Source organism: Cryptomeria japonica, chromosome 3, assembly GCF_030272615.1.
Source record: "Cryptomeria japonica chromosome 3, Sugi_1.0, whole genome shotgun sequence".
Taxonomy (NCBI): Eukaryota; Viridiplantae; Streptophyta; class Pinopsida; order Cupressales; family Cupressaceae; genus Cryptomeria; species Cryptomeria japonica.
Window position 1 is genome coordinate 97,995,207 of NC_081407.1, and position 18,843 is coordinate 98,014,049.

Consider the following 18,843-nt stretch of genomic DNA (forward strand, 5'->3'; position numbering starts at 1 on the left):
CTATTAAAATTATATCAAATCCATAATTGGTGTAATGGAAGTGAAGTCAGACAAGGACTTGCATACTTTAAGATTAATTAATCAATAGTTCAACTACCAAACTGAGTGCCAAGATGGGCACATGCAAAAATTTGTACACACAAGCTAAATGGTAGAATTACCTATTTTGATAGTAGAATTATTGGGAGCATTCACTTGAAACAAAGGAATGTTGTCATTAAAGGGTCAATTTACACAACTTTTCAAAGGTGACAAAACACAAATATAAAAAAATGATTAATGAACATAAAATAAAAGATAATAGGAGGTCTTATGAACTAAGTAGGCACTTCCATCAGCAAGGATTAGTGGGAAGTGTCATATGCATGCCACATGGGTCATGAGCTAGGTCATTGAGCCATCCTTGGACTTGCCATGTATGCCTATTCGATTTTAGGCACTTACAAATACATGTTTAATCTATATCACTATGCACATGAGCAATTTGATAGAATATGTGTCTAAAGTTTCATTTGTCTTTCGTTTCTTTGATATTTAAATTTATCAAGGTGATTTGTAAAGACAACATTTATTAGTTTATTGACTTGATATAGGTAAACATGTTCTCTTAAATCAAACTCATTTAGTGAGTTAGATTAACAACAATTAAAAATATTGAACAATATATATAGATGTATAGATGGCTTAGATGACAATGATTATATATTTGATTGTTTGATTCCATTAGAATTTCAAGCATACTCTACTCTTCTTTTTTTTAAATTGCATTCTTGTACACACATTAAACCCCTTCAATTCACATATAACATAGCAATTTCTCTCATAAAATTATGTGCTAGTTGGCTCATAATAGTTAATAGATGTAAAAAACAAAGAAATAAATTTCCAAGTCAATTCTAAGCCACTCAAAATGGATCTTGAAGCTAATATAATGATTTCAAAATATAAAGAGAATGCAATGTAAATGCTAAATATAAACAAAGATCAAACTATAAACCAAACATAATACAAAAGTACTACTACTTTTCATTATTTTATTACTTATAAACATTCTTATTAAAATAAGAAAAAAGAAAAAGAAAATGATTTTACTATTACAATTTCACCCACCTTGAATAACAAATTTCTAAATTCTATCCTTCCCTACCTACCGAGGGACGTGTCTATTCTGGCTCCAAAACGGCACTGTCGTACAAACGACATGCATCTAGAGCCCATTGACATACATCCCTCCCATGCCCTCCCATGATGCAATGAGTCATGTTCTGGGACCCACCATCGGGTTGATATGGAGGCATGTTGTCATTTTCTGGTTTGTGGGCCCCTCTGACCCTCCCGCTTCACCGTTACCAGTTACCTTTTTTGTCATCTGTAATCCCGCTCAAAGTTTGATTTTTTCAAACTCTTTTCTCCCGCCCATAAGTCTTTTAACTGCAATCAAGAACTCGGGCAGTTTGCATTTGCATATGGCCTGTGCCAAAATGGGAGCTTTCGAACTAAATTAATATTCCCCCCCTTATTAGTTGTTGTCTCGTCAAGTCTACAAAGAGCCGATCGGGTTACCTACCATCAGTAGCAGAGGTGGAAACAGGAAAAGAGAAAGAGTGCGGCCCTCGGTGATATGTGCTTGAACCAGATGGAGAAAACGTCAGGAAAGAAAGAAACTAATTTCCAATGGAAAGAAAGAATGCTCAACAACTATATATTTGATTATGTTTAATTATTTTGGCCATCTCTTATCAATATAATGGTAAATTATGTTTTTGATTAGTTAAATATAAGTTTTTTGGTCAAAAATTTATATTATTTCTCTATCCTTTTTTATTTATATGTAGGTAATCAATGTGGTAAAAAATGTCAAGCTCTAATATTTTTTCTTGTTGATAGTTAATGTAGTCAAGATGAGAAATATTTTATATTAAACTGACTTCTATAAATTAATTCATAGGCTTATGATAGCCAAAGCTATGACAAAACAAGAATTTCATATAGGTCTTTTAGTAATATCTATGAATAAAACTGATTTTAGATGTAGTCCTAAAATTTGATCCAAGAAATAGTCATATGTATATTTAATTATGTTAAGGATTATTGGAAAACAAAATTATAAACCCTAACAAACTCAACATTGTATATAATTTCCTTTCCATTGAAATCACTAAATGCAAATATGCAACTATATCTAATGAATAAGCAATTCATATATTTTCTTTAAAACTCTAAATATCATATATGAACTCATCAATTTTGTAGCATAAATACAATAATACACCAAAGTGTACATATAAGTGAATCACAATAACTTCATTCATCCCATAGCAGGCAACCCTCCTAAAGCAAGAAAGTGATAATTCAAGAGATATTGAGTGAATAAGATAAAGAATAAGGTATAGAAGCATACCAAAATTTACTTAAAACCTTTTGAACAAGCTAGACAAGGAAACTTTCAATTCTCTTTAGATATTTCTTAAAGAGAAGAAAAAAAATGAACAGATCAACATAAATTATGGTCAATAATATGTAACAAAATATCGAATCACTACAAGCAAGGGTTGGACCAAAAGAACACTTATGAGGATGTTCTTATTATTCTACTAGGCACTTAATTAGTTTTTTAGTATTTTGTATCACACTTCATCGTGATTAGCATGTGGTACTTAAACATTGTGTGAGAATTGGATTGAATTTATTATGATTTTAGTCCTCTTTTGCTCCATCAATTGATAGCTAATGTTGCAAGTGTGACTATATTTTGGGTCATAAGAATATTTTTCCAATAAATTAAATGTTCACTATACAATTCACAAAAAGTATATTTACACAACTAAAATTGACACATCATCATTCCAGCTCATCTATTGTCATTTTATTTCTAATTAATCATTTGTATTTGATTAATTATTTTATTTTATTTCTAAAGTTTATTATTATTGATTCCTATTTCTAGCGTTTACTCCACATCATTTTTCTATAAGCTCCCTTAGGTAAATAAATCTCTATCTCACCCCCATCTAAAAATTCAATAAACACTAGGATATTTAATTAATTAAACACCTAAGAAAAATCAATTAATATCCCTAATCATTTGTGCATGCCTAATAATAAATGTTAAAATATTTATGTTCTCAATTTCTCAAGTAGGTGCATATGCCATATCACTTGTACACTTGCAATACTTAAGGCATAGGAGTTATTTTCACATCCCTCAAAAAAAATACTTTTTAGATCCTTACCATCCACTCTATCCAAGACACATGTCACTCACCCTTGATTCCCCTTGAATCATGGAGAGACGTTGAGTTCCTCAATTACAAGCATGAAACTTGTTCTCTTCTTATGCTCCCAATCCTCTCAAGACATGAGAACCTTTGGTCTCTCCAACTAATCTAAGCCCTCTATTTTCTCACACAAAAATCTATAAATTTGTTGCAAACCAATCCATTTGAACGAAATTCTTAGATGTTACACATTGTTGTATTTTCAATATGAGAATTTAATATTATAGTCTACCCAATTTATATCCTTGGATATGAATATCATAGCTTGGTGCATTGATAAGGCACGGTGGACAAAAATATTTTGTATGCTTTCATTATATTAATTTTCTTTTGTTGTGACTAAATTGTGTGTCCATGTGAGCTATATTGGTTAACTTCATGCTTTAATTGTCTATATATAGTCACATTTTTGTGTATATAGCATATATAATCTTAATCCTAAATATGCACAAATGGTTTAACATCAAAACTGATGGAATCTATCACACACACACACACAAAATCATTTCTTATCTTTGATCACAATTGGACACACTAATATGTGCCCCAATATTCAATATCTTGGTGACAAATCTCCCCTCTAGTTGACATCACATGTTGTTGATAAGTGAATTCATTGTCTCATTTACACTCATCATGAATGTAAAAACTGCAATCATGAGCTTGATTTCTTTTATTACATGGTGTTTTTATTTAGAGCTTCAGTATTATTTCTTTTGAAGGAGTCTTTCAATGACATAATCTACACTTTCTCTAGCCTACAAAATTTTATAGTTTTCCATAGACGTAATTAATAGAGATAACATGTAACCAATAAATAGAATCTAAACTTGTTATTTGACTCCTAAATGGATGATATGATGATGTTCCTATGGTTTGTTTAAAGATCCTTCAATTTTGTCTCATCTATGCATTTTCAAGTCAAGAAGTGTCATGTTAGTAGAGGTTGTAAGTTGTGTTGAGTGTTTTGACAAGTTGAAGTTGTGAATACAACCATTTTCCTTCAAGCAATTATTGAATTTAAAACTTTCCTATGAATCATTATATACTACATGTTTCTAATTTGAGTTGCGAATGAAATTTGATCTCCATTGAAGTTGATTGTGATTTTAGGATAGCAAATAGAATCTCAAAATTTTAGTGCATCACCTCCTAGGGCTAGTAGTTTTCAATTCAAAAGCAATCTTTCTATCATTTTCTCTTGTCAAGTGCAATAATTTTAGGAGTTTTTCCAAGGGAAGTATCCCATAATATGGAGGTTCATCCTTGTTTTAGGTCATTCATAGCTTGAGAAACTCCCCATGTTGTGCAAGATTGTTGAGTTTTACATCTTAGCATTTGGGCACAATCCTTAGTAACAACAACTTTTGGCACACCAAGTGGGATAGTTTGGATTGTTTCAGTCCAAGGATTTTCCATACATTGTTGATATTGGTATTTATATCAATGATATCTTCCTTTTGAGACAATAACTTCACATGCCTAGTGACTCTAAGTTCAAATCTATTGGTTCAATAGTCCAAGTGTTGGTATGTTTCAAAGCAAATCTATTTTATTTTGATTCTCCGGCTCTTTAAATGAATAAATATGTCTATACTTCATAAGAGTTTGTCTTATCAAACCCTATTTCATGAGAGTGATATTCCTACACCATATTATCTATATTAGACCCAAAACACTGCTAGTTTTATCCCAGATAAAATTTCTACAACAAGCTATTAGCATATTCAATATGATTACCACCCACCCATCCCTGCTCAAACCCCTTGAGAACTTGAATATAAGTATACTTATCAAGGGAATTCGATTTGCAATAGGATGAGTGGGCTTATCAAGCCTATCATCATGAGAAAGATTTAGAGGATCAAACGAAGTAGTATGAAGAATATCTTGCAATGAGATAAAAACCAAGGAGAAGTAGATGAAGGTTTTTCTTGCTCAATTTAAGAGGTTGGAGACTTAATTGACTCTTTCAATTCCTATCCTCAAACAAGCTCCCTCAACTACAATAGATCATCTTATAAAAGAAGAGGTTTGTAAGTACAAATTTAAATTTTTTGGAAAAGGTAAGCCTATTCAACCTTCAAGTAATTCTTCTAAAGTTGAAATCCCAAGTTTTAGAAGCTTTCAACGCATGCAAGATGTTATATGTATGTAGAAAACTAGGTCATCATTCCCCAAGAGAAACCCTTTAAAGAGATGTCTCCACCTCAAGGAGTCCCCAAATCTTATAAAAGTCCTTTTGCAAATCAACTTTCATGCCCTAGCATCATCTTCCTTTGTCCAAGAGGTCCTATTATATATCAAAAGAGATATTTTGTTGAACAAAAGAGAGACTTTTTTGAGGTAGAAACAAAGTTATCTTTTGTTAATACACCTGCAAATGATGTAGAAATAGAAAAATTAAATTTATTTCAATAAAATGATATGTATGATGATATAGAATAATAGGTTAAACAGCAAGGAAAAAGTGTTGATAACAAGTTTTTGATTATTTTGTTTAATGAGTTACCTAGTTATATTGAGCAAGATGATGAGATAATGCTTGTTTTTTTTTAATGAGCTACCTTTGTATGTTATTGATGAAGAAGAATATACATCTATAATAACTCAACAATAATTTTGAAACATCATCAAAATACAAATTATGTTGACCTCAAGATGTTGATTCATCAATAATATGTTTTCTCTATGTCTATCTCCCTCCCTCTCTCTCTCTCTATCTCTCTTTCTCTCATTTATCTCTTGTCTCTCCCTCTCAGTATCTATCTCTCTATCTCACTCTCCTCCTCTACTAGGTGTGTCTCTCCCCCATTACCTCCCTCTCCTACCCCTCTCTCCCTCTCTAGGGTCATATGGTATTCTTAGGGTTCATATGGTATCCTAGGGATTCATGCATGTGTCCTACGAGGTCATAGGACACCATATGACCCGTAATGATACATAAGATGTCATATGGAGTCCTAAGGGGTCATAGGTTGTCCTAAGGGGTCATAGGACACTATATGATCCCTTAGCACACAAGAGGATCTATAACAACACTAAATAGTGTCCTAAGGGGTCATGGAACACCATATGGTGTTGTTATGGGTCATATGGTGTCGTTATGGGTCGTTTGGTTTCTTAAGGGGTCATATGGTGTCCTAAGGGGTCATAGAAGACCTTATGACCCCTTAGGACACCATGCGACCCATAACGACACCATATGGAGTCCTAAGGGGGTCACATGGTGTCCTAAGGGATCATATGAAAGGGAGAGAGAGGTAGAAATCAAGATATAGGTAAGGGATAGAGAGAGTGAGAGAGTGAGAGATGGGGAAAGATCGAGTGGGGGGATATAAAGAAGGATAGAGAGAATGAAGATAAACATAGAGGACATAGATAAAGAATAGGGGGGAGAGGGAATTATAGCCCAATATATAGAGAGGGAGATAGAGGTAGAGAAAGATATGGATGGAAAGAGATAGAAATGGAGGGGAGTGAGAGGGAGATATCATAGATAGAGGGGGGAAAGAGTGATATAGATAGAGGGGGATATAGAGAGATAGAGAGGGATATGGAGAGGATTTTGAGTAGGAGAGATGGAGTGAATAAGAGAGAGATAGTGAGATAGAGGTAGAGAGATATGGATAGAAAGAGATAGAGAGAGGAGTAAGAGGGAGATAAAGAGAGTAATAGAGAGAAAGATATAAAGCAAGAGAGATGGGGTGAATAAGAGAGAGGTATAGATAATGAGATATAGATAGAGAGGGATAGGGAGATACAGATAGAGGGAGCAATAATGAGAGAGAAAGGTGATGAAGACAAGTAACAAAGAGAGGAACAAAGAGATAGAGAGAGGTGGGAAGGAGATTTATAGAGAGATAGAAACAAGGAGTGTGTGTATGAGTGAGAGAGATAGTGAAGTGTTGTAATTTGTAACCTTTCACAATTTACACTTTATGTGCCCCTGCTTTCATGTGTCCCATCTTAGCTCTCACCCAAGTCCATTTCAGGCCTTTTTACCTCAAAACTAATGTCATCTTTCTGCACGGTAATCTAAACCCTAACATTGAGTTATTTTCTCTTCATTTCTCATTTATTTGTCCTATTTTTGATGAACAGGTGCACTCGAGGCACCCTTGTCTGTATAGGGGTGCCCAGGGCATCCTTGGCTTCCTTAAAAAAGGCATATTTAAATATGTCAGTACACTTCCCCTTCTTGGTGATTTTGGATCTTGGTGTCTCAATTTAACCATTGGAGGTCACCCTAATTGGTGTGAAGAGAGGGACAGGGTGAGAAAGAGAGGCAATGAGAAAGGGAGAGAGGGAGGGGGAGGAGAGAGGGAGAGAATAAGAGAGAGATACACCTAAGAGAAGGGGAGAGTGAGATAGAGAGGATGAGAGGGAGAGACTTCAGAGATAAATGAGAGAGAGAGAGAGAGACTTAAGTGAAAAAGAGAAAGGGAGGGGGGGAGGTAGGGAGAGAGTGGGAAAGAGATACACTTGACAAAGGAGGAGAGTGAGATAGAGAGATAGAGGGAGAGAGACTTAAGAGAGAAAGAATGGGAGAGAGAGGGAAAGAGGGAGAGAGAGAGAGAGAAGATTCATGAAATATTGTTTAGGCATATAGCGTGTTGGTGGAAGATTCGACTAACATAGCATGTTAGTCACTTTCGTTGATTTGTGGACTGCGTGGCCGCCATTTCCTTTTGCCCCGTGAAACAATGAATTCAACTAACATAGCATGTTAGTAGCTTTTGTTGATTCACAGGCTGCGTGGCCGCTATTTTCTTTTGCCCCACAAAACTTGTGAATTCAATTAACATGGCGTGTTAGTCGCTTTTGCTGATTCGCAGACTACGTGGCCGCCATTTCCTTTTGCTTCGTGAAACAATGAATTCGACTAACATAGTGTGTTAGTCGCTTTCCCTGATTCACGGGCTACGTGGCACAAACGAAGTGACTACATTGGGGAAGCCTATGCCAATAAGACCGAAACAACCAGATAAGGAGATTAAGGTGCAAGAAGACTCATTGGGATAGCTTACGCCACTGGAGAAACATTTTTTAGAGTTGTGCTGATGCCTGATGGGCAGAATGCCATAGAGGGCGGATCTATTGGGGAGACTATAACTATCAGAAGAAAGGAAAATATGCTATGTCGACGCCCGATGAAGCAATCGGTGAAAGTTGCGCCAATCAAAAAGAAAGTTAGATGTCATGGGACCACTATATGAAGTATTAAGTGACTTCATTTTGCTATTCTGGCTCCAAAATGATAGTACAGATTGACTAACACGTGTTAGTCATGCATTTTACACCGTCGATTTTGCAATAAACAGTTGTGATTGACTAACACGTCGCTACCGCATTGTATGAAAGGTTTGTTTTAGAACCAAAATAGCTTCAGCCCATTCCGAAGGCTGATGGAGCAACTAGAGGAATAAACCAAAGAAGGTTTCATTGGAGAGAGACAAGATTCGTGGAACATTGTTTAGGCACATAGCGTGTTAGTCACTTTCGCTGATTCGCAGACTATGTGGCCGCCATTTCCTTTTGCCCCATGAAACAATGAATTTGAATAACATAGCATGTTAGTAGCTTTTGCTGATTCACGGGCTATGTGGCTGCCATTTCCCTTTCCCTCACAAAATAGCGAATTTGATAAACATAGCGTGTTAGTCTGTGAATCAACAAAAGTGACTAACACACTATGTTAGTTGAATTCGTTGTTTCATGGGGAAAAAGGAAATGGTGGCCACACAGTCCATGAATTAGCGAAAGCGACTAACATGCTATGTTAATCGAATTCACTGTTTCATGGTCCAAAAGAAAATGGCAGCCACGTAGTTTGTGAATCAGCGAAATCGACTAACCCGCTATTTTTAGTTGAATTCGTTGTTTTCCAAGGCAAAAGGAAATGGCGGCCATGCAGTCCGTGAATCAGCGAAAGTGACTAACATGCTATGTTAGTCGAATTCACTATTTTATGGGGCAAAAGGAAATGGTGGCCACGCAGTCAACGAAAGCAACTAACACGCTATGTTAGTCGAATCTTCCATCAACACGCTATGTGCCTAAATAATGTTCCATGAATCTTCTCTCTCTCTCTCTCTTTCCCTCTCTCTCCCAGTCTTTCTCTCTTAAGTCTCTCTCCCTCTCTGCCTCTATCTCTCTATCTCACTCTCCTCCCCTGTCAAGTGTATCTCTTTCCCACTCTCTCCCTACCTCCCCCCCTCCCTTTCTCTTTTTCACTTAACTCTCTCTCTCTCTCTCTCTCTCTCTCTCTCTCTCTCTCTCTCTCTCTCTCCCATTCTTTACCTCTAAAGTCTCTCCCTCTCATCCTCTCTCTATCTCACTCTCCCCTTCTCTCAGGTGTATCTCTCTCTTATTCTATCCCTCTCTCCTCTACCTCCCTCTCTCCCTTTCTCATTACCTCTCTTTCTCACCCTCTCCCTCTCTCCCTCTCTTTGCACCTCTCTCTCTCTAGTCTCATGTGCTCTCCTTCTATCCCTTCCTTCCTCTCACTCAAACTCTTTCTATCTCTCACTCTCTCTTTCTCTCTCTCTCTCACCTTCCCTCCCTCCATCTCTTCGGTCTCTATTTCTCTCCCAATCCCTTTATCCACCTCATAGATCTCTCTCTCTCTCTCTCTGAGTCCCCTTCTTTGTGTTGCTCTCTATCTCTATCTCTCCCTCTATTTCACTCTATTTCCCTCTCTCTCTCTCTCCATCTCTCTCCCCCTCCCTTTCCCTTTCTCTATCTTTGTCTCCCCCCTCTCTCTCTCCATCTCTCTTTCTCTCATTTATCTCTTGTCTCCCCCTCTCAGTCTTTATCTCTCTGTCTCACTCTCCTCCTCTCTTAAGTGTGTCTCTCTTCCATTCCCTCCCTCTCCTCCCCCTCTCTCCCTCTCTAGGGTCATATGGTATTCTTAGGGTTCATATGGTATCCTAGGGATCCATGCATGTGTCCTATGGGGTCATAGGACACCATATGACCCATAACGACACATAAGATGTCATATAGAGTCCTAAGGGGTCATATGACACCATATGACCCCTTAGCACACCATACGACCCATAACGACACCAAATAGTTTCCTAAGGGGTCATATAACACTATATGACCTCTTAGGACACCATACGACCCATAACGGCACCATAGAATCTATAATGACACCAAATAGCATCCTAAGGGGTCATACAACACCATATGACCCTTTAGGACACCATATGGTGTTGTTATGGGTCGTATGGTGTCTTGAGGGGTCATATGGCATCCTATGACCCCTTTTGACACCATATGGTGTCGTTATGGGTTGTATGGTGCCTTAAGGGGTCATATGATGTCCTAAGGGGTCATATGGTGTCCTAAGGGGTCATAGAACACCATATGACCCCTTAGGACACCATACGACCCATAATGACACCATATGGAGTCCTAAGGGATCATAGAACACCATATGACCCCTTAGGACACCATATGACCCATAACAACACCTAAGGGGTCATATGGAGTCCTAAGGGACATAAGACACCATATGACCCCTTAGTACACCATACGACCCATAACGATACCAAATGGTGTGCTAAGGGATCATATAACACCATATGACCCCCTAGGACACCATATAATGACACAAATTGTGTCCTAAGGGGTTCTACGGTGTCCTAAGGGGTCATAGAACACCATATGACCTCTTAGGACACCATATGACCCATAACGACACCATATGGAGTTCTAAGGGGTTATATGATGTCCTAAGGGTTCATAGGACACCATATGATCCTTTAGGACACCAAACAACCCCAAACAACACCACATGGTGTCCTAAGGGGTCATAGGACCCCACATGACCCCTTAGGACACCATATGATACATAACAACACCATTTGGTGTATTAAGGGGTCATAAGACACCATCTAAGCCCTTAGAACACAATATGACCCCTAACAAAACCTGAGTGGTTACATGGTGTACTAAGGGATCATAGAACACCATATGACCCCTTAGGACACAATACGACCAATAATGACACCATATGGTTGCTTAAAGATTGATGCAATTTGCTGCTCCATGATGCCTGAAAATATTGGAAGGATGTGGTGGTATCAAATGCTTCCTTGAATGATTGAAGATGCTTGATGTTGCTTGTAGATGGATGTGGAATGAATGAGTATCGATGATGTGATGTGAAAATGAATTGAAAGGATTCTCCTAAATAGGGTTCCGAAGGTAATTTACCAATTAGGGTGATCTCCAATGGTTAAATTGAGACACCAAGATCCAAAATCACCAAGAAGGGGAAGTGCACTGGCAAATTTAAATATGTTTTTTTTAAGGAAGGCAAGGATGTGTTGGGCACCCCTATACAGACAAGGGTGCCTCGAGTGCACCTGTTCATTGAAAATAGGGCAAATAAATAATAAATGAAGAGAAAACAACTCAATGTTAGGGTTTAGATTACCGTGCAAAAAGGTGACATTAGTTTTGAGGTAAAAAGGCCTGAAATGGACTCAAGTGAAAGCTAAGATGGGACACATAAAGTTGTGTAAATTATAAAAGGTTACAAATTACAACACTTCACTATCTCTCTCAGTCATACACACACTCCTTGTTTCTATCTCTCTACAAATCTCCTTTGTACCTCTCTCTATCTCTTTGTTCCTCTCTTTGTTACTTGTCTTCATCACCTTTCTCTCTCATTATTGCTCCCTCTATTTGTATCTCCCTGTCCCTCTCTATCTATATCTCATTATCTATACCTCTCTCTCATTCACCCCATCTCTCTTTCTTTATATCTTTATCTCTCTATTACTCTCTTTATCTCCCTCTTACTCCTCTCTCTATCTCTTTCTATCTCTCCCTCCCTTTCTCTTCCAATATATCTCTATCTATCCCTCTTTCTCTCTCAATTTCTCTATCTCCCTCTATTTGTCTCCATCTATATTTTTCTATCTCTACTTCTCTATGTTTTTGTTCCTCTATCTAGATCTCATTGTATTTCTCTTTCTCTCCATCCCTATATTTCTATCTCTACTTCTCTATGCTTGTATGTCCCTCTATCAATCTTATTTATTATGTTATCTTGTAATTGTAGACACCCAAAATTGTCCAGTCTAATTAAATAAATATTTTATTTATTTAATTATCTAAGCTTAATTCATCTATTAATTAAATAAATTTTTATTTGTTTAATTAATTCATTTATCCTCTTCTAGCCTTATTTCTCATTTAAATAAATACATTTATTTATTTAAATTATCCTTTTCCTAAATTAAATAAATATTTTATTTATTTAATTATCCCACTTCTTCGATTAATTAAATAAATCTTTATTTATTTAATTAATTCATTAGCCTTTTCTACCCATGACACATGTCATTCATCTCTTAATTCCTACACTACCTACCCCTTTCATTATTTTATTATTTTCTCTACCTACCCTCTAATCGTAGCCAACCTCCTTTTACACCTCTCAATCTTATCCCTCCATTTCATATTGTGTCTTCTATATAAGGCGATACTTCCTTCATTATCAAACCCTAATCAATTATGCTAACTACCCGACCTTTGGACATAGGCGATCCTACTTGCAACCGCATTCCGTTCTTTGTTGAGCTCTTGTGCACATAAAATCTGAGAGCAAATATATCAAGCAAGATCAATGGAGATAGGAAGAATGGAGATCCAAACCCTATTGGACATGTGATGGTATAATCTTTGTGATTTCATTTGATTTGCACTGTCTTAGGTAATCTTCATATGTTATGGTGGATCTTTGTTGTTGTTGTTAGGCTAGGGTTTTGTGGTTGAATTCATTTAGCCTTTCAATATCGTTATTATTGTTGTATCCATTTTCACCATATACATTTTGGCATGCCCGGTGGGACCCTTGTCCCTTTTTGCATTTAACATCCTTGTTGCAGACTTTGTGTTTTGAAGTTGCAGATCTGATATTTTTGACAGCATTTTGATATTTTCACGTCTGCGTACTTTCAGATGGCATTTTTGATTTTTCTGACACGTTTGTGTGACATCTGGAATCACGTCTATGTTCTCGATAGTATTTTATTTTGTAGATTCTGGAAACCGCGTCTGTGATCCTCAGTCACGTTTGAGGTGTTTTTTAGACGCGTCTGTGTCTAGAAGTCGCATCTGGGTTCTGGAGCCGCGTCTGTGTCTCACAGAACCGCGTCTGCATCAGGGAGTCGCATCTGTGTCAAAGGTAACCGCGTCTGTGTGCATTGGTTTCATTTTTTTTGAGTTTATTGATTTAGTTTTGGGTCTTGCATTTAAGGTTTCAGATCCGGTTTATTTTGAGCTAACATTTTCAGATCTAGCCAACGAAATTGGTGCAGCTTGTCTTGAAAGCAAAATCATTTTGTTGAAGGCCCCTATTTTCACAAATTCTTTTGGATTTAAAATTTACCTAACTTGTGTGCTTGCAGGAAGGGGTGATTATTTGAAACAATCCAAACTACTAACAACTCTTTGGTGCAGGTCCTTGGCAAAGGTTTTTTTTTGGATTTTTATTGTGTGCTTTGTTTTCATAGACTAGCAAACACTTCAATTGGTGCACTAAGATTGAACCATTGTCTTTTGTGTCTTGAGCAATAGGCTCTTTTTGTTTAATCTTTAGAGGGTCTGTCTTCCCGTGTGGTCATTAGGACTACTAGTGAGAAGAGAATGATCCAAGTGGTAGCAAAAGAAAAACCATCTTCTTCCAAACCACTATAAATAACTGTATTCATGGTGAAAACTATGAGTAACGTGTGTTGATTAGTTCATACCGACACTATGTCTCCCCATAAACCCGTTTGATCAAATTTATTTGATTAGTTGTAGGGTGTAACCCCTACCGGATGTGAGCCTTCTGTATTTACAGAGCTAAAAGTGTCGCATGTATGGCCACATGAGCGGATGCCCTTACTAGCACCTTTTTGTTTTAGAAGCCCAAATCCTTCTAGTTGTTGAGGCAGGAGGTCGGACCTCTGGTAGTGGCCCACACACATACGGTTCTTAGTAGAGATACAAAGTTCACCACGGGGAGTTTTCGTGGGGACTGATGCTTGGCTGACCCGAGAAGTGAGTGCCGAGGGTGGAGCCAGTGAGGTCAAGCATCTAAGTATCCGCTCTGAATAGCGTAGCCTCGGGGGTAAAACCCCATGTGGGATCAACAACTATTGTCTTGGCCAGGCATAAGAATTGTGCTTGACTTATTTTGAACAATCAAACATTCAAGACCAAACAACAAAACATTGTGTCTTTTGTGTCTTCAAGTGTATGCAAAACATTTTTACATCAAACAACACACTTTTCTTGGAGTCATTTTGAGTCTAGGCACTTGCAAACATTGATTCTTCATCAACACTATGTCCTCTTGTCATGAAAAACAGTCAAACAATCAGATTTGGTCACAACAAAAATGACTTCACAGATTGGAAAAAATTGCACAAATTTTGTGGAAACGCGTCTGTGTTGTATAACCGTGTTTGTGAAGGGTAGAAACGCGTCTGTGTTTTCCAGAATCAACAGTGCATTTTTACAAAAATCTCAGAAATGCGTCTGTGTTAAATAGAACCACGTCTGTGTCAGAAAATCGCGTCTGTGAAGTATACAGGCACGTCTATGTTCAGAATTGAAAAACTTGTACAGTCCAGCAAACAAACATAGTTAGTTTCAGAATTTTTGAGCTTCCTAGGTCATTTCTCCAGGGTTTCATTTAGCATTCAACCTGTCTTTGGGTCTCACAAAGTCCATCATTGCTTTACACCTTACATTACATTCACATCTGTCTAAACTTGAGTCAAAAGGTCATTTGCTTGTCCTCATCATACTTTTTCAACACACTACATACAACAACACTTTGCTAAGTGGTCCCTCATCAAGGTCTATCACCTTTGGGTCTCATTTGGTCTTACTTAGAGTCAAGGTCAACTTACCTCATCAAGAGAAACTATCCTCTCTTTGGAAGTCACACCTACTCTACTACATACATACTTGGTCTTACACTTTGGACATTGCAAGTATGCCTCAGATTCATTTACATTCCATCCAACTCTTGGTCTTCCATACTTTTTCCATTTTCATCTAGTCTCACACATTTTGGTCAATACCTAGTTCATGGTTGAAACCTGTCTTCAAAAATCTAGGAGAGAAACTAAAGAGGCTCAAGAGTCCGCAAACATGAGTGTCTATGAGTATGACAATGATGTCTTTTTCAATATTGATCATAACACATTACCTGACATGGATGCCTATAGCAACATTCCAAATGTTGAGCACATGGACACTACAAACAACAATGATACACACAATGACAATATGGTTAATTTTTCCATACATTCAGCAGATGTGGAAGAATCCATTAGGGATCCCCGTTTCAACAAATTAATTGAGGAAATAATGAGGGATAGACAATACTTCTTACAAATGATGGCACAAAGTGGAGCCAAGATACCTCGTGATTTTGACATGTCTCAAATAATGGAAAATCGACCTTTGCAACAAACTCACTACAACATGGATCAAAGGAGACCTAATAGTGGAGGCAATAGAGGACCACATATGGTACCTGAATCACCATCATCTTTGTTTCAAAAACCAGAGGTCCCACATACACATGGTCAAGCATATGATACTCACATTCGCAGACCATTATGGAAGTCTTATGCAAAGAAATATGCTCAATCACATATCAATGCTAAGGATCAACCACCAAAGCAATTGGATATTCAAAGGCATGCTCAAAATTTGGACACAAGGAAACCCCGTGTCAAATTTGGGGGCAACACATTAGAACATGACATGCCTGTAGAGTATGGTATACATGGACAAAATAGATATTTCATTCCTCAACATGAATCTATACCAAGTGGTCCATATATGCAACATCACTATAGACCTCCTCCATATGAACATGTGTATGATCAATATCATCCATATATGCAACATGCTCCTCCTCCAATTGGTGCCTCAAGCATGGGGTATGGTCCAAGAAGTCAATCTCCACCTAAGAGCAATTTGGAACAACAAATTAGGGACTTACAAAAGAAAATGGAGGACATAAATACACCAAAGCCAACATACACAATGAGAGACATATGTCCTTATCCATTTGACAAGAGCATTCCAATGCCTCCTTTTCCTACACACTTTGTGACGCCTAAATTTGATAAGTATAGAGGAAAAGGGGATCCTAAGGCACACATAAGACAGTTTTTCACAGCTTGCATTGAGCTAGCAGCAAAAGAGACATATTTGATGAGATTATTCCCACAAAGCCTAGGTGATCAAGCTATGGAATGGTTCTCCCAACTCCCACCTGGTATTAAGTCATGGGGTGACTTAGCAGAGGCATTTATCCAACATTTCTCCTACAACATAGAGACAGACATATCAGTCACTACTTTGTGCAACACCAAGCAAAGGGATGGAGAATCTTTTTCATCATTTTTACAAAGATGGAGAAATCTAGCCAGCAGATGCTCTTGTGAAATTCCACAAAAACAAATGGTAGAGATGTTCACACAAAATGTTAACAAAGACATTGGATATGATCTAAGGAAAGCTTGTTTGTCCACCTTCAAGGACGTCATTGAAAAAGGCTTAACAACAAAGAAGGTCCTAATTGAACAAGGAGTCATTAAGATATTTAAGGAAAACAAAGATGACTTTAAAGGAAAGGACAAGCCAAGATTCTGGAATAAAAACAAGAACACAGTCAATGATGGTGTTGTTGATGCCAACACAGTGCGACCCAAATTCATTTTTTCCAGATCAAGCTCTACAAACAATCAAGTGAATACCCAAACAACTTCTAGATCACGAAGGAAGTACACTCCATTGGGAGAACCACTTGAGTCAGTTTTCAAGAAGCTTGTGGCAAACAAGGTAATCACAGTTCCATATTTTCCTCCATATGAACCAAAGGTTAAACCAAATTGGTGGAATGATGATGAGTATTGTGAATTTCATAAGAGCAAGGGTCATAAGATAGGAAATTGTCATCGACTGAAGAACATCATACAAGATCTCATTGATAGAGGTGACATTGAGATTGAGGGACACTCATCCAATCAAGAACATGAGATGTTTAAGGAACCATTCCCAAAACATGAAAAGGGAAAAGCTAAAGCCACAGACGACCAAACCAACTATACCAGAGCAACCTATAACTATGATTCAACTATCAATCACATTTTGATGGACAATTATGTCTCTACCATTATCATCAAGGACAAAAACCCTGAGAATTCTACCCAGAGACCCAAGATTGTCCTAAAAGGTGTCGGATCTTCTTCCGAACCTACCTCTGAATGTCATGTTACAACCCGTCGAGGTAAATTTACTTTGCAAAGTGCTCCAGCCCAAAATACCCCTTCTTCATCAACCAAGCCTGAGTATGACCTTGTAGAACAATCAGGGAAAACACCCGCGCTCATCTCCATTCTTGAGCTCCTACGCATATCCCCCGCACATAAGGCTATTCTTGACAAAATCTTGAGAGACATTGTCGTTCCTACTGATCTAAACGTGGACCAGTTTCAAGCCATGGTGGGATACCTTTCCGTTCCACATTCCCTTACATTCACAGAAGCTGACGACGCCTCCGTAAGTCAGCCACATAATGCACCACTACACATTGAAGCTTTCATACACAAACATCGAATAAAACGAGTCCTGATAGATGGAGGAGCTGGTCTAAACATTTGTACATTGAGCACAATTAAACAATTGGGATATTCTGATAAAGCTATGAATTCTACAAACAAAATCACCATCAAGGCATATGATGATGAAGAGCGTTCATCCAAGGGCACAGTCACCTTACCTCTCAGATTTGGGCCAGTTACGAAGGATGTGGTTTGTCAAGTCCTAGATCTAGATCTCACATACAACATATTGCTAGGACGTCCTTGGATTCATGAAATGAGGGCAATCTCATCTACATATCACCAATGCATTAAGTTTCCTCACAATGGAGTTGAGATAACAGTTAATGGTGATCCTAATCTATTCATATACTGCAATAACCTGAGATAAAAAACTGAGACCATCATTCCCAGTAATCGCGAAGCTGTTCCTTCTTCGACATATATTGATCCTGAGTCATTAAAACCTTCGACATCAAAAAAAGGTGAGCTTAAAGGCAAATTTCAGGACAAGGGCATGGGGGAATACACTTTCAATCAGACCATGTACTTCCAACAAGTCATGAGTTCCCCAAAAGAATATGGAAGACCACATCCTAACAAGAAAGTATCCATCATTGTACTCAAATGGGACCCTACTACCTTTCAAAGATGGGGCGAACTGGAAGAGGAAGACTTATACAAAATGCTTTACAAAGACCTGGAAGAGGATACACAAGATCATATCAATCTCCATGTGAGAAATATGACAAAGGTTTTAAGATCCTACAAAAATTCAGGTATGATGGAAAAAGCCCTCTTGGGTTACGAAAGGAAGGCATCATTGAACCTTTACAACCTGAATTGACATTCAAAAAGGAACGCTTGAAAGGACTTGGTTTCCTGACTTCCGAGGTCCACACTCAAAGGACAGAAGAAGCCTTACA